Source organism: Camelus ferus, chromosome X (genome assembly GCF_009834535.1).
Source record: "Camelus ferus isolate YT-003-E chromosome X, BCGSAC_Cfer_1.0, whole genome shotgun sequence".
NCBI lineage: Eukaryota > Metazoa > Chordata > Mammalia > Artiodactyla > Camelidae > Camelus > Camelus ferus.
In genome coordinates this window covers 100,720,598-100,730,466 of record NC_045732.1, presented here as the reverse complement: position 1 = coordinate 100,730,466, position 9,869 = coordinate 100,720,598, and the positions used below count along the sequence as shown (strand labels likewise).

General features: G+C 33.0%; 1 pseudogene; it reads left to right on the top strand.

The window, feature by feature from the left end:
- Window positions 1-2,143: 2,143 nt before the first annotated feature.
- Window positions 2,144-3,745, top strand: LOC116661904 (annotated as a pseudogene).
- Window positions 3,746-9,869: the final 6,124 nt, after the last annotated feature.

Here is a 9,869-nt window from a genome sequence, read left to right as displayed (position 1 = left end):
AATGATGAAAAGGCATTCTCCTCAATAAGCAGTGCTGGGAAGATTGATAATGTAAAAGATAGATAAGGATATTTCCTCATATTGCATACAATCCATGAGCACAGTATATCTTTCTATTTATTTTGTTTACTTATATTTCTTGCACCTGTTACTAAGAGATTTATGTTTAGCTCTTTTATTTCACGTATTAAATTTATTCCTATTTTATTCTTTTTGATATAATTGTACACACAACTGTTTTCCTAATTTCTCTTTCTGATAATGTGTTGTTAGTATATAAAAGTGCAACTGATTTATGTATATTGATTTTCTATTCCACAAGTTTAATACTTTTGTTCAGTATTTCTAACAGTCAGTTGAGAAGTCTATGGAGGTTTCTACCTATGTGAAATTATGTCATCTGTAAAAGTTTTACTGCCTTTTTACAAGTTGGATGCCTTTTATGTGATTTTCTTGACTAGTTGTTCTGTCTAGGACTTCTAGTAGTGTAATTTAGGACTTGTGAGAATCAACTAATTTTTCTTATTACTGGTCTAGAGGAAAACTTTCCTGTATGTTAACATTGAGCTTGATGTTAGTCATGGATTTTTCTTATCTGATTTTTATTATGTTAAGTTTCATTCTTCCTAGAGCGAAGTTGTTAAGCATTTTTTCATAAAAATGTTAAGTTCTGTCAATAATTTTCCTACATATACTGATATTATTATTTTTGTATTCATTGTTTTTTAAGGGATGATATCACATTTGTTGATTTGCATATGTTAAAAAATTTATGAATGAGGACTATATCCCACTTATATATAGTTTATTATACTTGTAATATGCCATGATTTCAGGTTGCTAATATTTATTTAGAATGGAATATACATATACTGAAAGAATAAATTTCATTGTAGCTTGAGTGTACATTTATTTATTTAAAAATTTTTTGTCTCATTTTGAAATTGGTTTATGTTTAATGGAATTTATTTCTAAATAAAGGATATAACTTATGGTAGAACTGGATTTACTACAGTTTACTGATAGAGAACATAGCTATTATTTACAATTAGAGCACAAAATACCTGCCTTAAAATGCCATATTATACTAAAAATGCGAACTGTTTCAGGACTGAGAAACAAATTGCTCTCAAAATGTATTTAGCTGGTCTTTTCCACACCAACCCATATATACCCTTAGTTCTTTGTTTATTTGTTTGTTTACCACTTAATGGAGGCACTGGTTATGGAACACAGGATCTTCTGCATAAGTTTATTTGTCAACACCATTTTGAAACACTTAACAGGAGCCACAAGAGTGTGGATTATAAAGATGACTAGAAAATTTATTCCTTGTAGGGACTGAAAAACCTCTGAATGAAAGAATGGCTAAAATAAACATTTGTAAGTATACAATAAGATTTTCTCTTTTGTAATATTAAAGTAGAATATTAAATTACATTTGTTTTACTTATAATGCTGAATTACAATTTAAAAATTCCCCCCCTTGGGATTTCTTAAATTTGATAGATTATTTTAATCTAATATTATTTCATAAATAATTACCATTTATTTTTAAGATACCAAATAAACTCATATGTATTCTGCTCATTTTTTGAATATAGAGCTACTTAATGTAAAGCACACAGATAAATATCTACTTCCATATCCAAATCAAATTATGTTTCATTTTAATTACAAATGATAATGAAATAGTTATACAATTTTTGTACAGCTTTTACACAAACTTCAATTTAAATTCCAAACGTTAAAATTAGTGTATTTATTTAGGCATTATTTATACTCTGTTCAGCAATCTGGTATAAATTTGTGTACAAAAGGAAGGAGATTGGTTTTATTCATAGACCCCAAATTTAATTTATTTAAAAAGATATTGTGGGAATAAAATTTGCAGATCACACTGTAAAAATAAACATTCCTATAGGTTTCATTTTAACTGGATGTATGAGAAGTAAACACTGGCTGAATGTTACACTTGGGTTGCTAGGAGACCAGTCATTTTGTGATGTCACAGCTACTCAGGTTGAGAACCACTGTGATGGCTTAGCATTTTATGTGTGCAGGCCTGCCAAAGCAGCATTAGAAGCTGCAGTGCTCAAAATCAGGCAGATTAGAAAAGGAGCTGTAGAAAAAGTTATTTGAGATGGCACATGTTTCTTCAGAAATTCAAGATGTGTCTCCTAAGATGGACCAAATGGTTCATGAACAGTCAGTAGATCTCTATTGTGTGATCAAACAATCTCTGGGGACTTGGATTTGAGGTCTATGATTGAAGAAAATGCTTTTCAGACTTTGTGTGAAGAATTCCTTGATAAAAAGACCATGTTACACACATTGTGTCTCTGAACCAGATGAAGATAAAGATTTTTGTTCTCTGACATTTCCAAGAAAACTCTGGAAAATGGTTGGGAGTGACCAATTTCAATCGATCTGGTGGGATGATTATGGAACTTCCATAGTGATAGATGAAAATGTCTTTAAGAAGGAAGTTTTGGAAAAAAAGGCCCCTTTCAGAATATTTGAAACTGGAAGTATGAAAAGTTTAGTTAGACAGCTTAACCTTTACGGATTTAGTAAAGTGCGGCAGAATTTTCAAAGATCTGCTTGTCTAGCTGACTTTCTGGCAGAAGAAAAAGAAGTCTCTGTTTTAAGAAAGGTATTCAGAAATTTTAGTCACCACTTCATACTTTATATATAAAATTTTATATTGTACATCAATCTATGATAATATAAATGTAAAGCTAGATTTTGAAAATTGTATAAAACTACTAAGGCTCAAGTAATTTTATTTTTTCTAAAAAATGAGGACAGTATTTTAAGTATTCAAGATTATGAGAAACTTTGCTAGCAACTATCAATCTTATCAGAAATCTAAATAAAGGTATTAAAGCTGCTTTTAAAAAGGGGCAGTCACCGTTACTGCAAATGCTAACGTTTTAAACTTGATGACTATACTTTTTAATGTGTATTTTCCATAGAAGGAATTTCAAAAAATAGTCAGGAATGTTCATATTTTGATGATATTATCTTTGTATAGTAAGCATGAAATCTGAGGTTTTAAAGATTAGTCTTATTGTAGTCTTGTATTTTGGTTAAGTTAATACTAAAATCTTTCCCTTTTGTTTGTAGCTGCAGTTCTATCATAATCCAAATTTTAAACGAGGCTGTCCCCAGCATTTATTGAGAATAAAAAGAAGAGTTGGGATTAAGAATGATTCCCTGGTATCTTCATTGGCTGAAGATTTCAACAAGAAGCACTTTACAGCAGGGGGTAATGTGGATAATCATATTTCTGGTTTTGTGGTTGACACTAGAGGAGAAAGTGCATTTTTACCTTCTGCAAATTTAAACATGCCTCTAAAAAAAGCCCTCTACTAGCCACATAATTGATGATACAACTACCCCAATGAGAGGTGATTTTTCTCCTGCATCATCAATGTCTGTTAGACCACCAGAACAAATTGCAGTGGATCAACGTGCTATTTTAAATCAGTTGACCACTTTCCACGTGGACTCACAAAACAGCTACACTGAAGAAAATGGCCGTGTTTTGAATTTCATTACAACTACAACTTCTACTTCTCAGTACAGCACCTTATCTCCCATACAGAGCAATTATCTTGGACTGATGTTGGAGCCTTCTACTTTTCCAAATAGATATCACAACATATTGGCCAATGAAGGTCCTTTTTCTAAACTTCAAGCAGAGAGGCAACCCATGGTTTCCAGTGCCAGTGATAGCTGATACATCAGCTACCTCTCTTTCACTGCCAACTCATCAGCCAACTGCAGTATATGATCGACATCCTAATTATAACTGATCTGCCAGAGGAATACCAGGTTATACAGGATAACAAATATAATAATTGATGTTGGCACAAGTTACAAATATCTGCTATTTTCCTATTTGATTAATAAAGTTACATGTGACCTGTATTTTCCTTATTTTTTTAAAATACATTTAAGGGTAAAATGGGAGGACTAAGTTCTATTTAAAGAAAAAAAGAGATATTTGAATGATATGATCATTTGATGGAACAATATGGGAGTAAATTTGAATAATTTCTTGTAAGGAAGAGGAGAAAATGGTTAGAATTTGGGAAAAGGCTAAAATATTTAGAGAGGGAAAAGTACTAAGTTGCTTCTGGTTCATCCTGGAAAGTATTAAAGTGTTGTTAGAGTAGGTTGGAACAGGAGATAAATGCAGGAACTGGCCCAGGGATCATGGTCTGTATTATGTCATCCCTGGAATCATAAAGGTCACATGATGTAGTCTCAGATGGCACATTCAGCATGTGGTAGAATTTGAGAAGTAATTTTATCTATGGTTTTCTTTGTGCTGTTCTCAAAGCATTGCAATTGATGATTTCATTTCCTCCCCTGAAGAGTTTACACTATATTTTCTTGTGAACACTTTATGTTGCTTTTATGTTGCAGCCAAAGACAAAGCTTACGTCCTCAGGGATGGCACTTAATGCCTTTCCAACTCTAAGCCCACAAAATCAACCTAGTTTAGTCATTTCTTTATAGATCTGGCATCTGACTACCTTGGCATATCTTTATGTTTCAGTGTATCTGGAGATACATCCAGGCAAATGCCTGTCAATCATGTTAACTCCAAACTCAAATCTTTTGTTCCAGCTCATTCTTGGACTTAGGATGTCCTCCTTTTACCTACTTAGACTTTCCCAGTCTCAGCACAAAAACCACCTCCTCCAGATGTTTTCTGTCTATCCCCCTTTCCTTGTCTAACTTGGGTACCAGCACAGTAAGCACAGCACATGCCACAGGATGCATTTTAGTATTTAGTGAATGAAAAATACATGTTGATTTAAGCAAAATCTACTTTCTGACACAACAAAATTTCACAGTTTTCAAACTATTTCATTATGGTCTTTACTCTTCACCACAAACTAGCTCTTTTCATAGCCCAAGGACTAGTCACACAAGAGAGTAAGTGGAGGTAGTACAGGACACAAAGTATTATTTTCTTCTTAATTCATGCCTCCAGAATCCTAAAGCATTCCATTTTCATTTGCTGGATATTTTCCTGTCTCTTCCTCACCGTCCCACCTCAATATAACTGATTCTCATCCCCATAGCAATAACTATATTGCCTTCTAATTAATTTTCTTCTTAGAATCAGAGCTTTGTCCAGAAGTGTGAGTGCCATTACAAACATTTAAGTAGGTTTATACACCCCACATAACTTGAGCCCATTCTAACCTTCACACAGGAAGTATCTAAGAGGTAGTAACTCCTTACTTGGGGTTGTTCATATTCAGTAACCAAATTGCAATCTAAAATGTGTGAACAAGAAGGAGTTGAGGGTGGTAGAATTAAAAATTTGCCCAAATTCAAGAATACCAAATTTTGCAGATATTAGGAAATATAAAATATTCATTTAAGACTTTGTCTATTTCCCATTAATTTAAAATAAAAGGTGAAGCGTTTTCAGAACATAAAATTCCCTGAAGTGTTTGAAAAATTGTAGGCAAAGTCATGGAGCCTAAGGCTTACTGCTTCACAATCATACAGCCAGTGTCATCTAATAAGACTGGAATGGCCATATTGAGTCCTGAAAATGTGTCACGAGTTGTGTAGAAAGCCTTTGATAATCTGGAGAATGGGCAAATGGACCAAGGTAAGCTCTAGCCACATCCCACCAATGTGGCCTTTACCAAGAGAAGAAAAGAGCCCACTTGCAGCAGGAAGAAATGTGTCTGGACAGCAGTGGTTTTTCCTACAAAAGAAACATGAAGGCTTTTAAGTTTGCCAGCTCAACTCTGATGGTGGTTATGTTGTTGTTTACTTTAGCAGTCTGGGGTTCAGTTGGGCTGGTTCAGCAGCTAGTTTCCAGCTCTCTTATCAGACAGTGTGTCTTACTGTGATCATCTTAACAAAGTTCTATACTGATAAGTCAAAATGTACAGTTTACTTTCAAAATTAGAAATCCTAAAGAAGAATATTGTTTGTTTGTCCATCTGTAGTTTTCTACCTGGGAAAAACTAGACTATTGGCAAAAGTAGAAAAGTTGGGTGGTGGTTTGAAACCTATTCTCTGATCTCTGCCCACTGAATTCTTCCCACTTATTACTACAAATCTGTCTATCACTGTGTGTGTGTGTGAAGATGGCTTGTTAAGCAGTAACTAAGTTTTTCTTAGTTGAGTCATCAGTGAATTATTCTTCTGCATCTGGCAGGATCTGTGTTAATTAAGTTTCATTGAGCCAGCAGATTTTCTTCAGATCAGGGAGAGGTAGATTATATTTCTCCCAGTATACTAATTGTTACCCTTTCACTGAATCCCGAGTTGATGCTACGGCCAAGCCACAGAATCTTTGAACTGGACGGAGGCATATACATTCTCCAGTCCCCAGAGCCCAGCACAGGACTGTGTCTCCTTTTTAACTTAAGCTTATGTCTAAGATTTTTTTTCTTTTAATTCTCATTGTTGACACAACTTGTTTTGGCTTTGAACACCCCTTGACTAATTTATTGAGACTGAACCACTTACTTATTCCCGTTCACCTAGAAATTGCAATAACCTTTCTTTCCTTGGACTACCTGGAGTAGAGTGAGCATAGTCATCATTTTGAAAGCAGTCCTCAGTCTAATAATGCAGAACCTTTACACTTCTTTGCCCAGCACTTGAGCAAGAATGTTTGTTGTGGATCTCAGTGATTATCCTCACATCCCCTAATGCAACCATGAAAAAACGCCACATCGTTATCCAAAATCAAGTCTTTGTCAGTATTGCATTCCCATTGCCAAACAGTTAAGAAGTGTAGGAGTTCTGAGATTTTACCATGCTGAGATTTTTAGCAACCGAGCACGTTCCTCTTCTTGTAGATGCTTTCTGGGAAATGAGACCCTCGTTCAGAGACAGTGAACTTTATCCCTCACAGCAAAAGCAGCCAGGGTTAACTTTTGTATCCATTCCCTATTCTCAGATGAATACACAGAGTGAAACTTTGATGCCTACAGAAGCAGTGGGCTGTTATCATGAAGAAAGTTTAAGGCATGGAAAACATTAATTTTATTAGTATCTTTATGTATTATTTATTAGAATCACTTATTTATTTGTATCTTTACATAGGGTAAATACATCATGATTCAAGGTTACTTGCTGAAAAAACAATCATGAGAAATGACATGGAAAAAATGATCATTGCCTTTCCATTTTTCCTCCCACTTATATTAGATATAATTGTCATAAAACATTGTGTAAGTTTAGGTGCACAGGAAATTGATTTGATTTACATGTATCATGAAATAAATATCATAGCAACTTTTGGGAGAATTCATTATCTCTTTTAGATACAATATTAAAGATATACAATTTGGTTTTTGGTTGTGATTAATAATCATAGGGTCTACTCCCTTAACAACTTTCATATATATCATAAAGCAGTACTAATTGTATTTATCATGTTACTATGTGGCCTCCCTAGAACACATGTATTTTATGGCTGGAGGTTTGTACCTTTTGAGTGCATTAATCCAATTCTCCTTTCACAACCCCTGCCTCTGTTAACAACAAATCTGATTTTTTTTATAATTATGTTTGTTTGTTTTTGAAGTTTACTTTAATCTATAACAGCTATGCTAGTTTCTCATACCCAACATACTTTTTGCTATATTTAATACATTTCAAAGTGATCAGCAGAATAAATCTTGTTATGATATGTTGCTATTTAAAGATATTTCATATTTATTGACTATTCTCCATATAGTACATTTCTTGTCCCTGACTCATTTAATATGCAACTGGAAAATTTTCTCTCTTAATTTTCCTCAACTATTTCTTTTTCCTCACCCCATTTCCCTCCTTCTTGTGAACAACCTGTTTTTTCTATATCTATAACTGCTTTTCTGTTTTGGTATGTTCATTTGTTTTAAATTCCAAATGTGAGTAAAATCATTAACATTTGTCTTTCTGTCTGACTTATTTAACTTAACATATTACCCTCTTGGCCTACCCATTTTTGCAAATGACAAGAATTTATTCTTTTTATAGCTGAGTAATAACCCATTGTATTTTTATTTGTGTGTGTGCATCTATCTATGTATCTATATATCTATGTATCTATCTATGTATCTATGTATCTATCTATCTATGTATCTATCTATCTATATATCTATCTATCTATCTATGTATCTATGTATCTATCTATCTATCTATCTATCTATCTATCTATAGATATAGATAAATCTGTAATCACTAGATGGGTATATATATAAACTATCAACACACATCTTATTTATTCTACATCTACTGATGAGCAATTAATTTGCTTCTATTTCCTGGCTATTGTAAATAATACTCCAGTGAATATAGGGTTAAATTTATCTTTTCTGATTAGTGTTTTTATCACTTGGTATAAGTTTCCAGATCTGGAATTGTTGGATCATATTTCATTTTTAATTTTTAAATAAAACCCCATCCTCTTTTCCACAGTGGCAGCACAAGTTTACATTCAATCCAGCAGTGCATCAGGGTTCTTTTTGTTACATCCTCACCAATACTTATATTTGTTATCTTTTTGATAATAGTCATTCTGACAGGACTGACATAAAATCTCATTGTGTTTTGGACTTCCATTTTTCTGATGGTTAGTGATGTTGCACGTTTTCATGTGCCTGTTGATTGTCTATACCCACTGTATATTCATTTGATTGTAACGGGCTAAATGACAATATTGTCTGATATCATTTTTAGGCACTGTGCTGTGTTCCATTATTCTGCTCGTTCTGTGCCAGTACCATATTTTTTTTTTTATTACCGTAGCTTTGTATACTTGTTTAAAATCAGGGACTGTGATACAGCCTCTTTGTTTTTCTCAAAGTAGTTTGTATTTTTTGTTTGTTTTCTTTTTCCTTTTTTAGTGTTTTCAACTATTTTGTGTTTACATGTAAATTTTAGAATTATTTATTGTAAGTTTCTGAAATTGCACCTCGGTATTTTGATAGGCACTGAGTTTAATTTGTGTATTTTCTTGGTTAGTACTTTCATTTAAACAATAATTTTTCCTAATCTATGAACACAGTTTATCCTTTCATCTATTTGCATCATCTTCAATTTCTTTTATAAATATTTTATAGTTTTCTGAGTACAGGTATTTTACCTCCTTGGTTGGATACATTTCTAGATATTTTACTTTTTGTAATACAACTGTGAATGAGACAGTTCCCTCACTTTCTCTATCTGTTAGCTTGTTAGTGTGTAGAAATGCAAGATTTCCGTATATTAAATTTCCACTCTGAAATTTTACCAAATGCATTGATAAGCCCTAGTAGTTTTGTCATGCCATCTTTAGTATTTCTGTTTAAAGTATGTCCTCTGCAAACAGATACTTTTACTCATTTTCTTAATTAGCTATATTTTATTTACTTTTATTTTGGATACATATGGCTGGAATTTCCAATACTATATTGGATAAAAGTGGTAAGAGTGAGAATTCTTGTCTTCTTGCTGCTCTTACAGGAGATGCTTTCAGCTTTTAATCAGTGAGCGTCATGTTAGCTGAGTTCTTGTCACATTTGATCTTAACTGTGTTAAGTTATGTTTCCTCATGCCCAATTTGAGGGGAAATATAATCATAAATAGATACTGATTTTGTCAAAGTATTTTATAATTCTATTGAGGTGACCATATAATTTTTATTCTTCAGTTTGTTAGTTTGGTGCATCATATTGATTAATTTGTAGGTATTGAATCAGTTTGGCATCCCTGGAATAAAATGGACTTAATCATATTGCATAATCCTTTTAATGTATTGTTTGGCTTGCTAACAATTTAGTGATGATTTTTGCATCTATGCTTATCAGTAATATTTAACCTGCAATTATTTGAGGTATTTGTCCCAG